A 21,473-nucleotide genomic window follows, 5' to 3' on the forward strand; every position below is an offset into this window, starting at 1 on the left:
TATTTTCCTCCCCAGTAAAGTGTCTACAAGGAATCTGGAACTCACAAAAGGTTAAGAATGGAGGTTTGCTGCTTCTGAACACATACATTCTGACTTAGCTTCCTGTGACCTTGATTTTTTCATAGTCTGACAATAAGCAAATTTCACCTATTTATTAGACATCTGCCTCTACACTTTGCAAACATAAGGTGGTTCAAAACATTCGTCCATAGCCAGAGCTTATTACCTTCAGCCATCCTTTCTGGATGGCAGGCCTAGGTGGAGACATTTCTCTATGGTGCTAGTTTTCCTGTGTCTTATGATTCCTTTCTTAGAAAAGCATATTAATCCTTGTTCCAGAATGTAGAGTTTTCTAACAGAGAGGGAAGAAGTTTCTGGAAAAATCTATTTGTAAGACATATCAGGAGTGGGCAAGCATACTAGGAAATAGCAAGAAACCAGATTAGTAAATTTAAAGACTTTGGCCCACCACTGTGAAGGACCCAGTAGCACATATTCCAGAAGCTGAAATACTTCCTAGAGCTGAGCCATAGTAATGCTCTTATCACTGCATGTGGTGACTCACATTTCTATAGAAAATGTGTTAAGTTGGTAGAGGCTTCAAAAAGTAGCACCTACTTGACATCTACCTCTTTGGAGGTAGATAAATGATCTAAATTCAGTTCTGTGGGGCTGGAACTATAGCACAGCTGGTAGGGTGTTTCCCTTGCACATAGCCAAACCGGGTTCGACTCCCAGCATCCCATATGGTCCCCCAAGCACCTCCAGAAGTTTCTGAGTGCATGAGCCAGGAGTAACCCTTGTGCATCCCCAAGTGTGAACCAAAAAGAAAAAAAATTGAGTTTTTCTTTTTCTTTTTTTTTTTTTAACAGAGGCCCTGGCTGGCAGTGCAAGCTGGAGTTTTCACAGCTACACTGAAGATGTTGGTGAATCTGTGCAGTGCCAGGGATCGAATTCAGAGCCCCTCACATGCCACAGACATATTCTACTACTCAAGCCATATCCCCGCTGTCAACCAATGTTATTTCCTAGTCTGACACTCAGTATAAAGGAGTGAAGAAAATACTTTTTGGAATAATGCCAACATCATCAGCACTGACATCTTTGGAGAGCCTTTCTTAGAAGAGTAAGAAAAAAGGTTATAAGTTATAAGGAGTTGGCAGTGTGTCCAAAGATGATAAAGAAATGATGGACTGAAAAGGTGATTTGAGAAGACACAAACAGAGGTGACAAATCCTGTCACTTCTTGCATATTTGCTAAAAATGAGTCAGCAAGTACAAGACCAACTTCAGCTTCCAATAAAAAGAATGTAATAGATCATTTAAGGGAAGACACTTGACTAAGTCCAACGTGCCTATCAAAACTCACATTCACACCTTTCTGCAGATATCACTTATCCTGCAGTTAGACACTTTAATGACAAACTATAATCGACTTGGCTTCCCTTGTAAAAAGAATAAAGACAAAATATAAGTTCAAAATGAGTGTTGAAATTTTAGTTGGGGAAAAATGGAATAGATGAAAAGACTCCTTTCAAAAGGAGAAATTGGCCAGAAAAACTTGACTATTCACACAAAAGTTTGTGCTACTTGTTTTCTGGCTGTTAAGCCAAGACTGACAAATGGAGACCTTCTGGTTCCTCTTAAATTCTGGAAGCCTTCATGAGATTTATGCTGAATCTGTTTCAGCTCTCTTCTTTGCAGGAGAACTAAAGTTGTAGGCACTAACCTTGGTTGGGCATTAAAAGATTCCAACTCTTAGGTATCCTCTTTGAACTTCTCTGATAGTTTATTTCTGGCACATGGAGTTCTTTTTCCCCTTAAGTTTAAGTATTGTTACTTAATGTTTGAATATATTTAATCAATCATTTATATGTATCTGAATCAAAATATGAAAGAAATTTAATCATCATTTTCTCCAAAAATACAAATTTTCACAGAGTGCTGTTGGTTTTACTCTTGAATAACACTCATTAGGGAAAAATATAACCATGATTCAACCTCTCACTATAATTTGTCCAACTCTTAAAAGTAGCTGTGAAATCTTGATGATCATATATCATCAGGTACCATGCTAAGTACCTGGTGAACAGTAGTGAGTAGGAAACAGTTCTGACTCTTACACATTATTAAAGCAGAAAAGCCACAGGTCTTTAGGGCAGAAAAGTGAATAACACAATGAAGCATGCCAAGAGTTAATAATATCATCTTTGAAAAATGAGATTTAGACTCAGAAAGCTCTAGAATAAATTTCTGATTCCATATTTATTTAACCAAATTTTTTAAATTATCATCTCCATTTGCGATTAAGAAATGTAGTAGTATGTAGTCCCATTTGTTTATGTTTGTTTCTACTTGCTTGGTCAGTGGAGTTTCATTCTTAAAGATGCTTTCGGTTTCAATGCCTACGTTTTCCTCCATGTGCCTTTCGGATTGAGGTCTGAAATCCACTTTGGCCTGACTTTTGTGCCTGGCATTAGATAGAGGTCAGAGTTCATTTTTTTGCAAGTAGCTCTCTAGTTTTTCCAGTACCACTCGTTGAAGAGGTTGTCCTTGTTCCACTTCTTGCTCCTTTATCCAAGATTAAGTGATCATATGCCGGGAGCCAAAATGTCAGTCCGACAATCATATATTTGAGAGTCTGTGACAGAATATTCATCTCTATTCCATTGCTCTGCAGGTCTGTCTCTAGTTCAACATGCTGTTTTAATTACTACTGCTTTGTAGTACAGTTTGAAGTTGGGGAAGGTAATGCCACCCATGTCCTTTTTCCCAAGGATTGCTTTGGGGGTTTATTGTTCCATATGAATTTCAGGAGTGTTTTGTCCATTTCTTTGAAGAATGTCATGGGTATCCTTATAGGGACCACATTAAATCTGTATAATGCTTTGGGGAGTATTGCCATTTTAATAATGTTAATTCTCCCTTTCCATGAGCAGGGGACATGTCTCCATTTCCTAGTGTCCTCTCTTATTTCTTGAAGTAGTGTTTTGTAATTTCCTTTGTATAGGCCCTTCACCTCTTTAGTTAAGCAGATTCCGAGGTACTTGATTTTCTGAGTCACTATTGTGAATGGGATTTTTTTAACAAATATCTCTTTCTTCACTTTCATTATTCGTATATAGGAAAGCTCAGACCTTAATCTATAAGGCACATGGAGGAAAATGTAGGCAGAACCCTTCATGTCATTGAAGCTAAAGGCATCTTTAAGGATGAAACACCACTGACCAAGCAAGAGGAAACAAAAATAAACAAATGGAACTACATTAAAATGACAAGCTTCTGCACCTCAAATGAAACACTGACCAAAATACAGAGAGAGCCCACAGAAAGGGAAAGAATATTTAAGGTAAAGGTAAAGGTAAAGGCCCTCCCGTTGATCGTCAATTTGCTCGCGCGGGCCCAGTAACGTCTCCATTGGAGACTTTGTTGTTACTGTGTTTGGCATATCGAATACTCTCGGTAGCTTGCCGGGCTCTCCGAGAGGGGCAGAGGAATCGAACTCGGGTCGGCCATGTTGGCCGCTTGTAAGGCGAATGCCTTACCGCTGTGCTATCGCTCCAGCCCAATACCCAACAAATAAGGGATTAATATCCAGGATAAACAAGACACTAATAGAATTGTACAAGAAAAAAATCCTCCAGCCCTGTCAAAAAATGGGAAGAAGAAATTAAATGAAGCTTCCTCAAAAAAAGAAATACAAATGGCCAAAATGTAGATGAAAAAAATGCTCTACATTGTTAATCATCAGGGAAATGCAAATCAAGACAACATTCAGGTATCGTCTCACACCACAGAGACTGGCACACATCAAAAAGAATAAGAACAACCAGTGCTGGTGCAGATGTGGGGAGAAAGGGACTCTCTTTCCTTCCTTTTATTTCTTTTTTTGTGGCAGATTGTTTTATTGTTCAGCAAATATTTAATTCCCCAAGCCCTCCTCACAGTGAGAGGAATATACTTCCTCACTCTGTTGATGTTGGATTAGACACAAGTCTTGCTTCCACCAAAAGTATATGCATGGGAGACATAGGGCCATGACTGCTTCCACTGTCTTTTATTTATTTATTTTTATTTTTTTATTAGTGAAACACCAAGAGGTACGTATTTTTGTGTTTGGGTTCCAGTTATACAATGATCAAGTACCCATTCCTCCACCAGTGCCCATTCTCCACCACCAATGAACCCAGTAGCCCTCCTACCACCCCCCCCCCCCCCGTCTCCTCCCCACCGCACCCACCTCTATGGCATGGCATTCTCTTTTTCTCCCTCTTTGCTTTAGGGTATTGTGGTTTTCAATAGAGGTATTGTGTGACCATCATGTTCGGTCTATAGTCTACTTCAGTGTGTGTCTCGCATCCCAGCGAGTCCTCCAAACACCCTTTACTCGGTGTCCCCTTCTCTATTTGAGCTGTGTTTTCCTCCAGCATGTGCTACCAGCTTCCAAGCTGTGGAGCAGACCTCCTGATACTTATCTCAACTATTCTTGGGTGTTCATCTGCCATTCTGTTACTTTATATTCCCCAGATGAGTGCAGTTTTTCTATGTCTGTCCCTCTCTTTCTGACTCATTTCACTTAGCATGATACTTTCCATGCAGGACCACTTGTCTGCATATTTTATGACTTCATCTTTTCTAACTGCTGCATAGTAATACATTGTGTAGATCTACCAAAGTTTCTTTAACCAGTCATCTGTTCTCAGGCACTCGGATCTTTTCCAGATTTTTGCTATTGTGAACAGTGCAGCAATGAACATACAAGTGCAGATGTCATTTAGATTATACTTCTTTGCCTCTCTGGGATATATTCCCAGGAGTCGTATTGCTGGGTCAAATGGGAGCCCAATTTCTAATTTTTTGAGAATCGTCCATACTGTTTTCCAAAAGGGCTAAAGCAGTCAGCATTCCCACCAGCAGTGAAGGAGGGTCGAGGAAGGGACTCTCTTTCATTGCTGGTGGGAATGCAGACTGGTCCGGCCTCCTTGGAAAACAATATGGGCATTCCTTCAAAAAACTAGAAATTGAGCTTCCATGTGACCCTGCAATACCACTTCTGGGAATATACACTGAGGGTGCAAAAAAGCATAGTAGGAATGACTTTTGCACCTGTATGTTCATTGCAGCACTGTTCACAATAGCCAGAATCTGGAAACAATCTGAATGCCTGAGAACAGATGACTGGTTAAAGAAACTTTGGTACATCTACACAGTGGACTACTACGCAGCTGTTAGGAAAGATGAAGTCATGAAATTTCCTTATAAGTGGATGGTCATGGAGAGTATCATGCTAAGTGAAATGAGTCAGAAATATAGGAATAGACATAGAATGACTACACTCATTTGTGGAATATAAAATAACATAATATGAGACTGACACCCAAGGACAGTAGAGACAAGGGCCAGGAATATTGCTCCATAGTTGGAAGCCTGCCTCATGAGCAGGGGGGAGAAGGCAGCTGGAATAGAGAAGGGACCACTAAGTCAATAATGGCTGTAGGGATAGTTTGGAATGGGAGATGTGTGCTGAAAGTAGATAAAGGACCAAACATGATAGCCTCTCAGTATCTACATTGCAAGCCATAATGCCCCAAAGTAGAGAGAAAGTATGGAGGAAACTGTCTGCTATAGAGGCAGGGGGTGGGTTGGGATGGGGGGGGGATAATTGGGACACTGGTGGTGGAAAATGTGCACCGGTGGAAGGATGGGTGTTATATCACTGTATGACTGAAATTCCAACATGAAAGCTTTGTAACTGTATCTCATGGTGATTCAATAAAAATTTTTTTTTAAAAAGAAAGACTTGGTGTCACATAGGTAAATGTTTTTTTTTCTAAATTAGATGGAGTACAATTACACTAGTAAAAGGACCTTTTACCTGGAGGGCAATCAAGAATGGTTAGGTGTCTGTTCCTCCTACCCATCCTTCCCTTCTGACCTCTTCAGACATCATTAGAAAAGACACGGAGTATAGATCAAAGGCTGCAACTGCTATATTCATGTTTGCAGGACCAAATCTGGTACAGGCACTGTTAAGTTATATGCTCTAATTTTCTAAGAGAATTTATAATTTTTCTGAATTTTACTCAAGGGGGGAACTAGAATGTACCTTCCAACTCTAATATTGTATAATTATAAGTATTTGCCAAAGCACCTTTCAGCTCTAATATTCTATCATTTTTTATGGAAGGATATTAATGAAGAATTTTATTTACATCATAAAAATCCATTAATGTAACAGAGTTTCCCATATTATTTTCTACTTCTTCTACACTGTTTAAAGAATGCAAACATAAAAAAGATCGCATCAAACATAGGACCAGAAAGTCAAGAAAATTAGTCTCTTATTTCTTAGCATAAAACTACATTTTTCACTGATTAAGATGGGAGTCTTTTATACTACGTACCACCTGACAAAAATTGATATTTAAAACAATACTAATATTTTCGTTATGCAAATTAATTTAAAATCAAATCACATCAATATGGAGATATAGTGTAATCAGCTTAAGAAAAAGCTAAAAGACTTCAAAAATAACTTTTTAGCAGCATTTTTGTGCAGATACAATTTTAATCTCTTGTTTGAGATGGTTTTCATGACATAGAAGAATACAATGATAAGAATTTCATATAACAAAGTAAAAATTAGCCTAGATGTTTACAAATGGGAAACTGATATCCTTTAAAAATAAAAAGATGGGTTTGCTATGTTTTATTGAACTGTTTAAATAAATGGTAGGAACCTCATAAAATGTTAATTAAGAGCTGAGAGATACAACAGGAACTAAAGAGCTTGCCTTGTATGCGGCCAACTCTGGTTCAATCCCCGATATCATATATGGTCTCCTAAGTTTAGCTAAGACTGCTCCTTGAGCACCTCAGTGTGTGTTAACACCCCCCCCCCACCTGCAAAACAAACGATGTTAATATGTTAGGTTTGAGAGTATCCTAGGTGGAATAATCCTTTTATTTTCTTTCTGGGCCACACCCGATGGTATCCAGGGCTTACTCATGGCTCTTCACTCAGAGATCGCTCCTGGGGAGGCTTGAGGGAGCATGTAGGATGCTGAGGATCAAAACCGGGTAGGCTGTGTATAAGGCAAGCACCCACTATACTATCTCTCCAACCCCATTCTTAGGTGGAATAATTTTATCTAGTTTGCTTCCAATCAATTTTTAGGAGGCTTATTGCAAGTCACTTATGGGAATACAGAGTATAAACTATTATGGTAGAGAGAAGAAAAGGTCCCCACCCTGCCCTTCCATGGATGGTAGGCCTCTGTTCGTGGTTCCCTTTGCTCTTGGCTTCTTTGGAATCAAGGGAGACACAGGTGGGACAGACTCTCATTATTTGACAAAAAGCAACTCTTCTTGTTACTAAATCTCAACTAAAGAGCTCTGTGTGTTATCAAACAGGGATCACCAAATAATACGTGACCAAGGTCTAAATTTGCTGATCTCCAGATTATTCCTTTATTTGGATTCTTCTGACTTTGCAATTAAAGCCAGAGATATTCTATCAAGAAGTAATTCTATGAAGGGAGATATTTCTACAATATTTCTGCGATATTTCACAGAAAGGCAACTGAGAGATGTTCTCTTCTTTCCTATGGTGGGATGGGGGGGTGCCTTTAAATTCTGAGAGTCATAACCAGGCAGGAGTTGTTTTGAACAGCTGCAGGTGCACCAGTGTTTGAGACTGCAGTGAGCCATTCACTGGCAAAACTTCATGGATATAAAGCATGTGTTTTATATGCAGGTTGAGCATAAGAGAGAGCACTTATATGGTCCATGTCCTTTATTTGTCATTGAACTTACTTCTTTCGATAGCCAATCAGAGCTCTCTTAATAGAAACCGAAGCTAAAGTGTCCAATAGCTGATTAATAATCTATATTATTCAATATTTGTTGATTCAAGAAGAATGAGTCTCAGGAAGCCAAACTCTGTTTAAGAGTCCATATCTTGGGGGCTGGAGAAATAGTATAGTGCGTACAGTGCTTGCTTTGCATGTGGCCAACCTAGGTTCGACCTTCAGCAACTCATATGACCCCTCGAACCCCACCAGAAGAATCCCAGAGCAATGCTGGGTGTGCCTCACAAAGAAAAATCCAAACTGTATCCTTAGTTGGAAGAGCTTTAAGGGGGTATGATCATCATTAAACATTTGTTCTGTTGTCTTTCTGCTGTTGTAGTGCTACACACCATTGTCCATTGTTTATAAAAGGTCCTGACTGCCAACTAGCACAACTTTGTTCTTAATACTGAGTTCCAAAAATATACAATAAAAGAGCATGTTCATGAGTATCTGAAACAGGAGGGAATTTAAAAATCAACAGTAAACTGCAAGCTGCGGTGAAAGAACATCATGCTGACTTTTGCAGAGTCACAAAATCCAGAATAGATTATTCAAAGAACTCTCTGAAAACTGGCAAGCTTATAAAAGCAACCCTAATAAAAAAAATCTGCATCCTGCATATATTACAAAACTATTGCATGTCACTTGGTCTATAAATTGTCACTACAATTTGGGGCAGAAGAAAATATGCATATATGAAGATATATATGGTTATAACTTTCTATTTCCAGAAGAAACTGAAAAAATATGTTCATTAGATATTGTTTTAATTGCAGTATAAAAATACATATTGGAATGGTTCACAGTTCTGCAAGAGTAAAGTCAAGTGTAAATTGTTGTCTCAGCATTGTAACGGAAGAGTGGTCTTTGAAGGTACTCAAGTCTGGGTGTGGATTCTGACTATATTACTTCTTGGGGTTTATTTTGAAAGGGCGTTTGGGGGTAGGGGTCCCATTAGGCTTTGTTTAGGGCTTACTGCTGGCTTTGCACTCAGGAATTACTCCTGGTGGGGCTCAGGATACCATAGGGGATACCAGGGATCAAACCTGGGTTACCCACCCAAAAGGAGAGAGAGAACACAGGGGATTGCCCTGCCACAGAGGCAGGGGGGGATGGGGGGATGGGGGTGGGGGGGATATTATCCATGGTGATGGAAAATGAGCACTGGTGGAGGGATGGGTATCTGATCATTATATAATCAAACCCAAGCACAAAAAATTGTAAATCTACAACTGTACCTCATGGTGTTTCACTAAAAAATAAATAAAATAAATAAATAAATAAAATTAAAAAAAAACCTGGGTTACCTAGATGCAAGTCAAGCACCCTTCCTGTTGTCCTATTGCTCCAGCCAGTCCTTTACTATATCACATCTTGGTGTTAACTACTCTAGCAGATTCTTCTACTGCTCTTAGAAGCTGCTTCCACATCAACAAAGTAGATTAAATGTCAACTCTGCAGAAAGTTGTAATATTTGAAAGAAAATGAATGTCTCTGCCCCAGCTATTATTGTCATATTACTAAATCAATTAGAGAGCTAAAAAGAGAGATCTGTAGTTCCTCTATGGATTACATACTTAGTATCATAAAATATCTTGTAACATATAACTCAAAATCCCATATCAATATTTTCGGTTCCTAAATTCTGATTATCTAAGCATATATAAGAGGACAATATAAAAATTCCTCTGAAGAACCATTTTAAGAAAAGTGCCCTACTCAGATTGTAGTGGACAAAAGGCAAAACAAATCCCTGTTTGAAACATTTAATCATAGATGTTTGAAAGTGTACAACATTAAAAGTAGAAAAGAACCTTTTAAAAAAGAATTCATAGGAATGGCTGTATCTGGGAAAGGAACTGATGAAGGGAATGCTGACTATTGGGCAGGGGTTTGCAGGGAAGGCTTCTGTTCCCACGAATCTTACAGGCACATTTAGATTATCTTTTGTTTTATATATACATTTTAGCTAACATGGCTATAAAATAAGTCCTAATACAGTATATTTTAACAAGTAATATTAGTAAACGATTTCTATATAATTTTTAGTTTTTAGGAAGGACTGTCTTCTGGGAGTCTATTAATCCACCTCTTGGAGCAAGATCTGTCCTATACTTGGTCACTGAAATGGTGAAGAAAGAAGAGGAAGGGTGAAGGGAAGGGCTCTGATAGTAGCTCAGCTAGAAGACAGTCTAGATTATAACTGTAGGTCTAGATGTGTACTTTTGTATATCTGTGTTTATTGTGAACAAGGTTCATTGATTGCTTTGTAACATCTAACTTTTAGGTATCCTGAGATGACAATGTATGATAAAAAGTAGAACTTTGTGAATTAACCCATTTTGTATATACCTGTTGTAACTGATAGAAAGGGAGCTTCTTGGACATAACCTTGTTAAACTTTCTCTGAGTAATAAAACAACAGATCTTGTTTCTGAGGTTGGCAGCGCAGGGGAGAATGACGTGCAGGGGAAGGGGCTGTTTTGGTCACATTGGATGTTGCTGGTTGGTTTGATGCATCTCTGGCTGCATGCAGGAACACAGTGTCAGTGTCAGTACTTCATTAGCACTAGGCTTCCTGACTAACATTTTAGTAGAATGAGTGGATAATTCTCTTAGAAGCTTATACTTTATTATTGGGTTGCTTTATCTCATTTTCACTTGAACATTACAGGGAATGCAGTATTTTAATTGTAACTATGCCAATATCTTTATCTAGAGGCCTTACTGCCATTTTTGTCTTTTAAGAAATTTTCATTGTCAAGAAAGCTGGATTAAATTTTTTCCTTCCAGTTGGTGTTGTGTATTTTTGTTTACCAAATACTCTATAGCTTTGGGACTTTGAAATGGTAAATATTTATGGTATATAAAGAAGCATGATACATACACATATGATCTAATAACATAATGGATGATTAGTTGTGTAGGTAAACAGGACCTAGAAGGACATGTCAGACATAACTGCATATAATTGTGGATGACTGTTCTTTGCTTCTTTTTCCCGTTTCCTATTCACATGTTAACTTCCAAAAAAAATAAATATTTTAAAAACCTGAAAAATTAAGTGCCCTCACAGTGATTCATTAAAAAAATAAAAAATAAAAAATAAAAGTGCCCTAAAATGTTAGTGGAAGTGATACTTAGTTATTAGTATTTTTATTGATTTGATTTCTCATAAGCATATTATTTTCCAAAGCTCAGAAGTCATAACTGCAAGGTTCTTATGTAGCTTGCTTTTTAAAGCATCGGGTTCTACCCATTCACTCTGAAAGCCCAGATCCAGTATTTAAGATTTATGAAAACTTTCTGTATCGATTCCAAGTCATGACTTAGTATTCATTCTGTGAAAAAAAAAAAAACCTGAGAGGCTGAAGCAATAGTACAGCAGGTAGGGCACTAGCCTTGCACACAGGTTCAATCCTTTGACACCCAATATAGTCCCCTGAGATCCCCAGGAGTGATTCCTGAATGCAAAACCAGGAGTAAGTCCTGAGCACAGTCAAGTGTGCCCCCTGTCCCCCTCCCAATGCAAACAAAAACAAAGAAATGTGGGTCTTATTCTGGAACACAACATTATCTTTTCTTATTCTGGTCCTTGCTTGGAGCTGAGGTAAAACTCTTGAAAGGCCTCACACACTTGTGTCATTATGAAGAAAAGAAAATTTAGAAGGGAAGTTTTCATCATATTTTCTACCAACATATTTTCCACTTCCTTTGGTTCATTTTGATTTCAGGTTAACCATGTGGAGATTTTGAGAACTCTTCTTTTGATAATCCAACATTTCTCAACAATGGTTTACTTTATTCTTTTATAGTTTTTAACAAACATCATATACACGTGGTCTTTTCAACCACTTGATTCTCCCCAGTTCTCATAGTAAGGTGGATGCAAACTGAATTGAGCAGTTTTCATCTGCCACCTTCTGACCCACTTGACATCCCTCTTCATCCTGTTTTGTATCCCCCTGGAAAGCAAATCTATGAAGATCACTCCCAGTACCCTTTCCCATTAACTTGAGCCAATTTTGCCTATGGCAGGCAGAGAGTAAGACCTAGGTATTTATTCCTTAGCATACTTATGGTCAGTTTGTAATTACATCATTTATCTCCTGTCCAATATCTTCCTCTCATCTGGTAACCCTTATCTCCCCTTTACCCTTCATGCAGGTCCACAGGACAAAAATGTTTATCTCCTGATTTTGAGTTAAAATCTAAGCCTATTCCTTGTCAGTTTCTCCAAATCCAGTCCAAATTATGCCCTTAATCCCGCATTAGTTCTCTCATATAACACAAATAAGAATATACCACTGGATTTCAGCCAGACCACTGAATGTGTTTGGAAAAACACTGTCACTGTCCTCCCGTTGTTCATCGATTTGCTTGAGCGGGCCCAGTAACGTCTCCATTGTGATACTTGTTACTGTGTTTGGCATATCGAATACATCTTGGGTAGCTTGCCAGGCCGGTGAGATACTCTTGGTAGCTTGCAGGGAACTCCGAGAGGGGTGGAGGAATCAAACTCTGTTTGGCCATGCTGGCTGCTTGCAAGGCAAATGCCCTACTGCTGCGCTATCGCTCCAGCCCACCAATGTTAAAATACAAGGAAAAAAGCCACTTGGGACTAAGTGTGACAGCTGGTTATATCCCGCTCTTAGGGGAAGTGTTGTAGTGTTGTAGGGACTAACCAGTACCTCTTTACTAGGAAAGTGTAAAAGCAATTGTTTATTAGTCTCAAGTGATGATAGATACCAACAAATAAATTTATGCTACAAATAAATCAACAATGATGGCTTTAAAAAGAAAATGAGCAATTAATCTGAAGATAAATCTATCTTCCAGACTTCCAGACTTATTTGGCAGGCTGCCCCCTTTCAGAAAGACAAAGTACTCAGCACTCCCCTCCAAATCTATCTTCCTGAAGTGAAAAAAAAAAGAGCCTCTCCAATTACACCCAAGGATACTATCGCCTTCCCCCTCCCACCTTTCAAGCACCCTCTACAGAGAGGTAGGGATAGTATTGCCCATTTTGGAAAATGCTGATCAAGTTGAAAAGTTAGGTCTTTTCTGCTCACAACATCATTAGGCATTCCTTTAAATAAGTAGATGTATGTGGCCGGAGCTTTGGTGGAGCGGGAAGGGCACTTGTCTTGCACACAACCCACCTGGGTTGGAGCTCTGGCACCCCATATGGTTCCCCAAACTTCACAAGGAGTGATCCCTGAGGGCTGAGCCAAGAGTAAGCCCTGAGAACCACCAAGTGTGTTCCCAAAACAAACCCCCAAAAGTAGGGACACGTACAAGATTCTTGAACTTCAATAAAAGGCTGCAAATATTGTGATGAAATATAGCACTGAAGTCCACAGCCTTAGTAGAATCAAGTCTACAACCTTCTCTTGTTGCATCATTGCACTTATAAGTATCTGCAGAGAAATATGTTTATTTAAATATAAGTTTACTGCCACCTGAAATCTTTTTTGTTGTGGAGAACAAGATTCTCTTCATTAAGAGCATTACAAAGATAGTATACTTAAGGAGTCTGGAAAGTGAGGGAACTAAAGAACTCCTGAAGACCTATGTTTATTCATCATGTGGAATGTATAATTCATATCATCTAGAAACTATTCCAAAAATAAGGAAAAGGAATGAGTAGCTCTGAAGACAGATGGCTAATAGGCACATGAAAACATGCTGATCATGTTTCATTCCTTTGTAGGAATTCCTAATAGCCAAATGCTCTACCAAAAGGCTCAATTCCAAGATCTGGTCTTTCAATTAACAACAGTAAACTTTTAAATTTATTTATTTTTGTTTGGGGGCCACATACAACAGTGCTCAGGGCTTACTGCTGGCTCTGTACTAGGGATCACTCCCAGAGGTGCTTGAAGACCATATGCGGATCAGGGGTTTGAACCAGGTCAGCTATCACTCCAGCCCAACACTCAATTTTCAGATGACAATAAGCTTCAATTAAGAAGCTTTCCCAAAAGAATCCTCTGGTTAACTCTCTTCCTATGTTGTTTTAGCCCATCCTACTGGGGCAGCATTCTTTACACTCCCATTTGCCCAAGAGAAATCCTTCACTTCACCTTCCAAATTTACTGCTACTCACCTTTCTTTAACAACTTTCTTTACTCCTCTTTTTACACTCTCCGTGTTCCCTTCATTCAAGGACACCTGAAAGGAAGAAGAAAAAAAAGTCCAGCTTGAAAAGGACTCTGAGATCTCATCCATATTCTGTACCAATTTCCAGACCATAAAACTCCTCATTGGCAGAGCAACTCTTCTGTGATAATGCTTAAAATAGTCCCTTTTACCTTGTGCTTAAAATAAAGCCTACCTTGAATGTATTTTTCAAATAGTGCCATGCTGCACCAGAAGTCAAAGAGGACAAGAGAGGAAGCTTTCCTTTTCTGTCTTTTTTGTTGTGGACAACAAGATTCTCTTCATTAAGAGCACTACAAAGATAGTAAACTTAAGGAGTCTGGAAAGTGAGGGAACTAAAGAACTCCTGAAGACCTATGTTTATTCATCATGTGGAATGTATAATTCATATCATCTAGAAACTATTCCAAAAATAAGGAAAAGGAATGCGTATCTCTGAAGACAGATGGCTAATAGGCACATGAAAACATGCTGATCATCAATTGTTAATTGAGAAATCCAAATCAAGTTGACATGATAACTCATCTCATACCGAAAAGAATGGCACACATATATATACAAGAAAACTCAAACAAATCTTAAATGATCTGTGTTGGCAGAGATGTAGTGAAAAAAAGAACTTTTATCCACTGCTTGTGGGAATGCTGTCTAGTTCAACCTCTTTGGAAAAATATGGAGATTTCTCAGAATAGAGTGGCCATTCAACCCAACAACTTTTCTTTTTATCTATCTCCAAGCTGCAAGAAACGATGAAATTATGCAATTTGCTGCAATTTGGTGGATTTAGAGAGTTGGAGCGATAGTACAGCAGGTAGGGCGGTTGCCTTGCACATAGCCGACCAGGCTAACCCGGGTTCGATTCCTTCACCCCTCTCAGAGAGCCCGGCAAGCTACCGAGAGTACCTCGCCTGCACGGCAAAGTCTGGCAAGCTACCCATGACATATTCGATGCGCCAAACACAGTAACAAGTGTCACAGTGGAGATGTTATTGGGCCCACTGGAGCAAATCGATGAACAATGGGAGGACAGTGACAGTGACAGGTTAAGTGAAGTAAGTCAGAGATTGTAAACACTGGATAATCTCGCTTATCTGTAGTATACAGAATAGCAGGACTAGGAAATGCAAGATATCAAAGGATACCTAGATTATCCTGGGCCTTAGATTGTAGAAATAAGGACATGGAAGAAAGAAAATTGAGAAGGAACTAAAAAGTGATGAATGGGGTGGCAGGGGTGGGAGGAGGGGAGTGCAGGGGTCAGAGGTTCCTAGCTCAGTGGTGGTGTAGAGGTATATGTGTATGTCTAAAATACAGAGACAACAACACTGCAAACAGGAGACCCAAATTACAATAACTAAACTTAAAAATGTGCCTGCCAAGAAGGCAGGCTGGGGTGGTAAAAGGGAATCTGTGAATATGAATTTAGAAAAGTTGACACCAATCATGAGATTGGTGTTGGAATATTGTACATCTCAAATTCACCATGAACAACTTTGTTAATCACAGTGAATTAAAAATAATATATTTATATAACACACATATATATATGTTGGGCTAGAGTGGAGTGGTGATATTGGTGTGGGAATATTGTATGTCTCAAATGCAATTACGAACAACTTTGTTAATCACAGTAATTTTATTTAATAATTATTTAATATATATGTATATATGGGCTGGAGCAATAGCACAGCGGGTAGGGCATTTGTCTTGCACGTGGCCGACCCGACCAACCCAGGTTTGATTCTTCTGCCCCTCTTGGAGAACCCAGCAAGCTACCGACAGTATCTCGCCCACATGGCAAAGCCTGGCAAGCTACCCGTGACGTATTTGATGTGCCAAACACAGTAACAAGCATCACAATGGAGATGTTACTGGGCTTGTTTGAGCAAATCGATGAATAATGGGAGGATAGTGACAGTGATATATATATATATATATATATACATATATATATTGGGCTGGAGTGGTAGTACAGTGGGTAGGGTGTTTGCTTTGCATGCAGCAAACCTGAGTTCTATCCCTGGCACCCCATATGGTCCCCTGGACACCATCAGGAATAATTCCTGAGTGCAGAACCAGGAGTAATCCCTGAGCATCACCAGGCATGACCTAAAATGAATAAAACAAGTTTAAGAAAAAAAATAGTTTATGACAAAAATTATATAATGATAATATATAGATCAGAAACATTAGAAATATATGTGCAAGTACATATACAAAACCTTAATAATAAAAATTTTAACAAAGGAGGTAAAATATATATAAAAGAAATAATAAGATATTGTTAAAAGACATAGAACAAGACAATAAATGGACTGTATATGCATGGATAGAAAGAATAACTACAGTCAAAATATCCATCTTACCAAAAGCATTATATGCAATGTCATTTGAAATTCTAAGGAGGGGGACAGAAACACAGTTCAAAGTGTTGGAATATATGTTTTTTGCATACATGAGCCCAGGGGATTTTTGCAATGCAATAAGTTGTCTCCAAGCACTGAGCCAGAAATAACTCTTAAAAATTACTGGGTATAACCCCCAAGGAGAAAAAATACCCAATGATGGTTTTATAAGAAGTAGAATTTAAAAATACTAAGAAAATATGAAAATTATACAAGATCTTAAATTTCTAAACCAGTTGTGCAAAAAGGGGAATAAAATGAAGCCATCCTGTTACCTGACAAAGTATAGTACAAAGTTACAGTAATTAAAACTCAAGGTTTTGAGGAAAGAAAAAAGAAATCAGTAGAAAAGACTTGAAAGCCCTAAAATAAACCTATATGTTTATTAATATTTAATCTGTGACAAGAGGTCTACAAACATACAAGAAGAAAGGAAAATGTCTTCAACAAATAAGTGTGGGTAAACTGGACAACTACATGCAAAAGAATAAAATTAGACTACTCCTTAATCCCATGTACAAAAATTAATTCAAGATGAAAGACTCAATGAAAACCCCAAATAATAAAATACATAGAAAATATTGGAGAAATTTGTGTTCTAGGCCATCAGCATCAGAGATGTCTTTGGTGACTCGACTCCAACCATAGGGGAATAAAAGCAATTGAAACCACATTAAATTAAAAAGCTCTTGTATGGAAAAGGAAATATAAATGATACAATTTATTGAATAGGAGAAATACTTGTATTTCATATATCAAGTAAGGAACTGATATTCAGGTATTAAAAAAGTGATAATAAAAAATCCAATCTAAAAATTAAGCAGAAGATCCGAACAGACACTTCTCCAAAGAGGGCCTACATATCACTGACATGCATAAGAAAATGCTCATTACCACTGACTACTGTAAGTATAGCTGACAACAAAAAGGACAAAGTGTGCCAGAGACTTGGAGAAAAGAGAGAAAGCCTGCTATACTTTTGAAGGGAATATTATCATCGTAATCACTTTCCAAACAAAACACCCATAAATAGATGACTGGATAAAGACAATGTAGTATATTCTTATAATGGAATATACAGAACTACTTTTTACTTTTATTTTTTAATTAATTAATTAATTAATTTTTATTAGTGAGACACCATGAGGTACAGCTGTAGACTTACACATTTTTGTGCTTGGGTTTCAATTATACAATGATCAAATACCCATCTCTCCACCAGTGCCCATTTCCCACCACCGCGGATCCCAGTATCCCTCCCACCCCCACCCCCCCATCCCACCCTGCCTCTATGGCAGGGCATTCTCCTTTCAGAACTACTTTTTAAAAGATAAAGTGTTGTCCTTCACAGCAAAATAGTATAAGCTCAAGGGGACTGCAAAACAGTAAAATAAACCAGAAGGAAAAATACAAGAGCTAGATGATTTTTATCCACATGAACATTGTTAAAGATATAAAATTGATGGACAAAACAATTAAAAAATAAAATACTGGCAACAGAACAAATGTTACTTGAGTGGAAAAGAATAGAATATAGTGGAGAAAAGATGAAGGGGGTGGAATGAGAGTTGATAGAGTTGACAGTGGTAAAATAGGTAAAGGGAATTCAGACGTACAAATGTCCAGTTATCAAATATACACCCTGGGAAATATTGTACACTAATATAGGGAGTGTAGTCAATATTACAATTTGAAAACTGCAAATAAAACATGGCAAATAGACAAAGTAGACACTATGGTGATCTCTTGACAATGAACATAAAGGTTGAATCACTACATTGTAAACCTAAAACTAAGGAAGTATGCCGATTTTACTTCAGTGAAAAATAATGGGGAAATAGGGTGGTGAGTTTTATTTGTAAAAAAAAAAACCTGAGGGATTGTAAAAAAGAAAAATCATAGAAAAGTTAGGCACCTTTTAAAGTAGTAAAATGCAAAATAAAACTAATTCCTAGAGTTTGCTAGTTCGATAGGTAAAAAATATTTTCCAACTCTCTTTGGAGAATACCATGGGAAATCAGGCACTTTCCTATATTGCTAATGGGAATGAAACCCCTAAGGAGCAATTTGGAAATATTATTAAAATTTCAATTACATTTATCACTGATCCCAAATCTTCGCTCTGAGAATTTGTTCTACAAATAGACCTACATGCATACCCAGTGACTTATTATCTTAAGAGTAAGCAGCACTGCTTGTAAAAGCAAATGATTGGAAACAACCCAAACATCCATATATACATAAGTACATATATAAAAATCTATATATATGACATATATATAATTTTGTTACTTCAAAATAAGAATGCTTCCTTTATTCCACGATGAAAAGAATTTTTTAAAATTCTAGTATATATCTCCTTTCATTTCAGAGAATAGAATAAAAATATTGCTTAATGATATACATAAGCATAGTAAGGAACTATGGGAAAACTATAGATAAAAGGAAAGAGTTAAAATACAGTATAAGAAGATAGAAGTAGAAAGGAAACTTCTTAAGGTATATCTCATTTCATTGTTTTTACTTTTTATCCACATTAGTACAAAACTAAGAATTAAAAAAAAAGGTTCAAACTCTAGAGTTTATGGTTAAACACCTACTATAGAGTTAAAACTGGTTGCTATAAGAGATCAGGGGTGTGGAAAATTCAAGGAGCAGATGATACCAACTAGCACTTTTATTTAGCTTTGAAATGTAGCAGTTGATAGCAGTGACTGTGGAACCCAGACAATTCACCATCTTAATTACATTTTGCAAAGTCCCCTAAAGAGGTGAGAATGCATCCACAGCTGTCTGCAGTAACAGCAGATTAAGGATCGAGGTAAGGAAGATAAGCAGCAAAGAAACACAGCCTTCCTTCAGAACAGAAGCTGTTCCTTTTGATCAGAGAAGGCTATGATATGCTGCTAAGTCAACACATGAGCCACACCTTGTGAGATAATAGGCACCAGTAGGTACCACTGCATTCTCTCCATAGCTCCTTTCCTTCTTGTCCTCATTCAGATCCTACATTTCATATTCAGAAAGGATTTATCTAAACTGTGTTAATATCACGTGTTTTTATTTATGTATTTTTAAACTATTTTTAAAATTTTTTTTAAAAAATTATTTATTTATTTTTGCTTTTTGGATCATACCCAGCGATACTCAGGGATTTCTCCCAGATTAGCACTCAAGAATTACTCCTGGTGGTGCTTGAGGGACCATATGGGATGCTGGAGATTGAACCCAGATTGGCCGCTTGCAAGGCAAACGTGCTATCCTCTGTACTATCGCTCCGGCCCCAATATCATGTTTTTAGAGTTAAAAAAAAAACGCAAAATTGCCATGGACAGAATCTAACCCATGAAAAATTACTTGTTATATTAATATGTCACTTTGACGGATGTAAAACTTAGGTTTTTATTCACTCATACCTCATGTCTTTCGTTGCCCCTAAACAATGTGGGCTAATAAGTAAGTAAAAGCACAAATTCTGCAACAGTTAAGCTCTTCAAAATATCCTACAAGCAACTCTGCAACCCCAAGATGCTGGTGAAGAAGCTGAAATCTCAGACATCAGACTTTCAAACACGTAAGAGGAGAAAATGAGGCAAGTCGGCCTGCCACCTAGCCAGGGCCTGAAGGCTTCATAAAGGGGAGCCTCTAATCCACTCCCACAGGCTAGGATGCAGCCGTTCCTCACCCATTAGTGAGGGTGAGCTGGGATTTCCGTGATTTAGCTGAGTGACATGCTAAAGACTTTGCCAGACCTAGGCTATTTCTCAGCTTTTCAATTTTTTTTTTTTACATGTGGAATCAAGTCTTAGAAGAGTTAAGTGTTACATTGGGCAAGTTCCTTACCCACCCAGTGCTGCACCTCCTTTTTTCTGTAATGAAGATAATAAAAATTAATGACCCCAGATGAGTGCGTTAACATGTCTCGACCACTCAGAATAATGTCTGGAAGACAAGTATACACTCAATAAACATGAGCTCCCCATGAGGAACCTCAGAGACTCGAGTGTGCTCAAAAGGCTCTGTGAGGAAACCTCCTGAGAAGTTACAGAATCCTCTGTCACCATTTTCCTCAGACTAATTAGCTCTGGTACCAACGGAAACTACTTGCCTTTCATAACAGCGATTTTACTGGTGCTGAGTGATTTACATAATCCTGTAGCTAGGAGGTCCCACCACTGCATTCCTTTCGTTGGCAACTGTGTGCATCTTCCTCTGGTCTTTCTCTGAAGGCAGAGTCTGCTCATCACCTCCTGACTGAGAAATGGCTTCAGGGGAGAGGTAGGCAGAGACCATCAATCGCTTTCCCACCCTGGGGGCAAGGGCCTAGAACAGGGAGCGGAGCACACAGGCCAGGGCAGAAGCTACCAGCCCACAGCTTGACAAGTGAGTTTCGAATAGACCCCAGGTGGAGGCTGTTTACAACGGGGGAAGCAGCGGTGCTTTAGACTCTGACATCTTTGAGCTGCTCTTTGCCATCATTTGGGAGATATTAAGCTGTCATGAAATGGAAGTAAATGGGAGGAAAGGGTTTACAGTCAGTAATTAAAATGTTTACTTTTCCCTCTCCTTCAGTGTCTCTTCTTAGCATTAGCCAAAACCAGAGAGTAAAGGAACTGGGAATGTAGGGCCAAGAAGACACAAAAATATGGTCCTTCTCCCTACTCCAATGCACCAAGTCATTTCATTGGAGGGAAGGAAATAAATCAAACTGGGTCCCTAAAAGGAAATGAGAGTCTAAACACTTTCCTGGCTAATTGCTTGAAAAACACACCTTTATCAAACTCAGAGTTGGCCCACTTTATTTTTTCTTTCATTATACTTTCCTCATATAAGAGTGCACATTTTGGGCTGGGGCAACAGCACAGCGGGCATGTGGCTGACCCCAGTTCGATTCCCAGCATCCCATATGGTCCCCTTGAGTACCACCAGGGTAATTTCTGAGTGCAGAGCCAGGAGTAATCCCTGTGCATCACCAGGTGTGACCCAAAAAAGCAAAATAAATAAATAAAGCACAATTTGAAAAAAAAAAACAAACACATTTTAGAGCCTAAGA

General features: G+C 38.3%; 1 protein-coding gene across 1 annotated transcript in view; it reads right to left on the reverse strand.

Annotated features, from left to right (window-relative positions):
* Nucleotides 1-21,473, reverse strand: part of LYPD6B (LY6/PLAUR domain containing 6B) — a 245,791-nt gene that overhangs the window by 24,759 nt on the left and 199,559 nt on the right. The window contains exon 2 of the mRNA XM_056117675.1: nt 13,963-14,027. The gene's annotated coding sequence lies outside the window, so the exon portion shown is untranslated. The remainder of the gene's footprint in view (nt 1-13,962; nt 14,028-21,473) is intronic.

This window comes from Sorex fumeus, unplaced genomic scaffold (assembly GCF_029834395.1).
Source record: "Sorex fumeus unplaced genomic scaffold, SorFum_2.1 ptg000035l, whole genome shotgun sequence".
NCBI lineage: Eukaryota > Metazoa > Chordata > Mammalia > Eulipotyphla > Soricidae > Sorex > Sorex fumeus.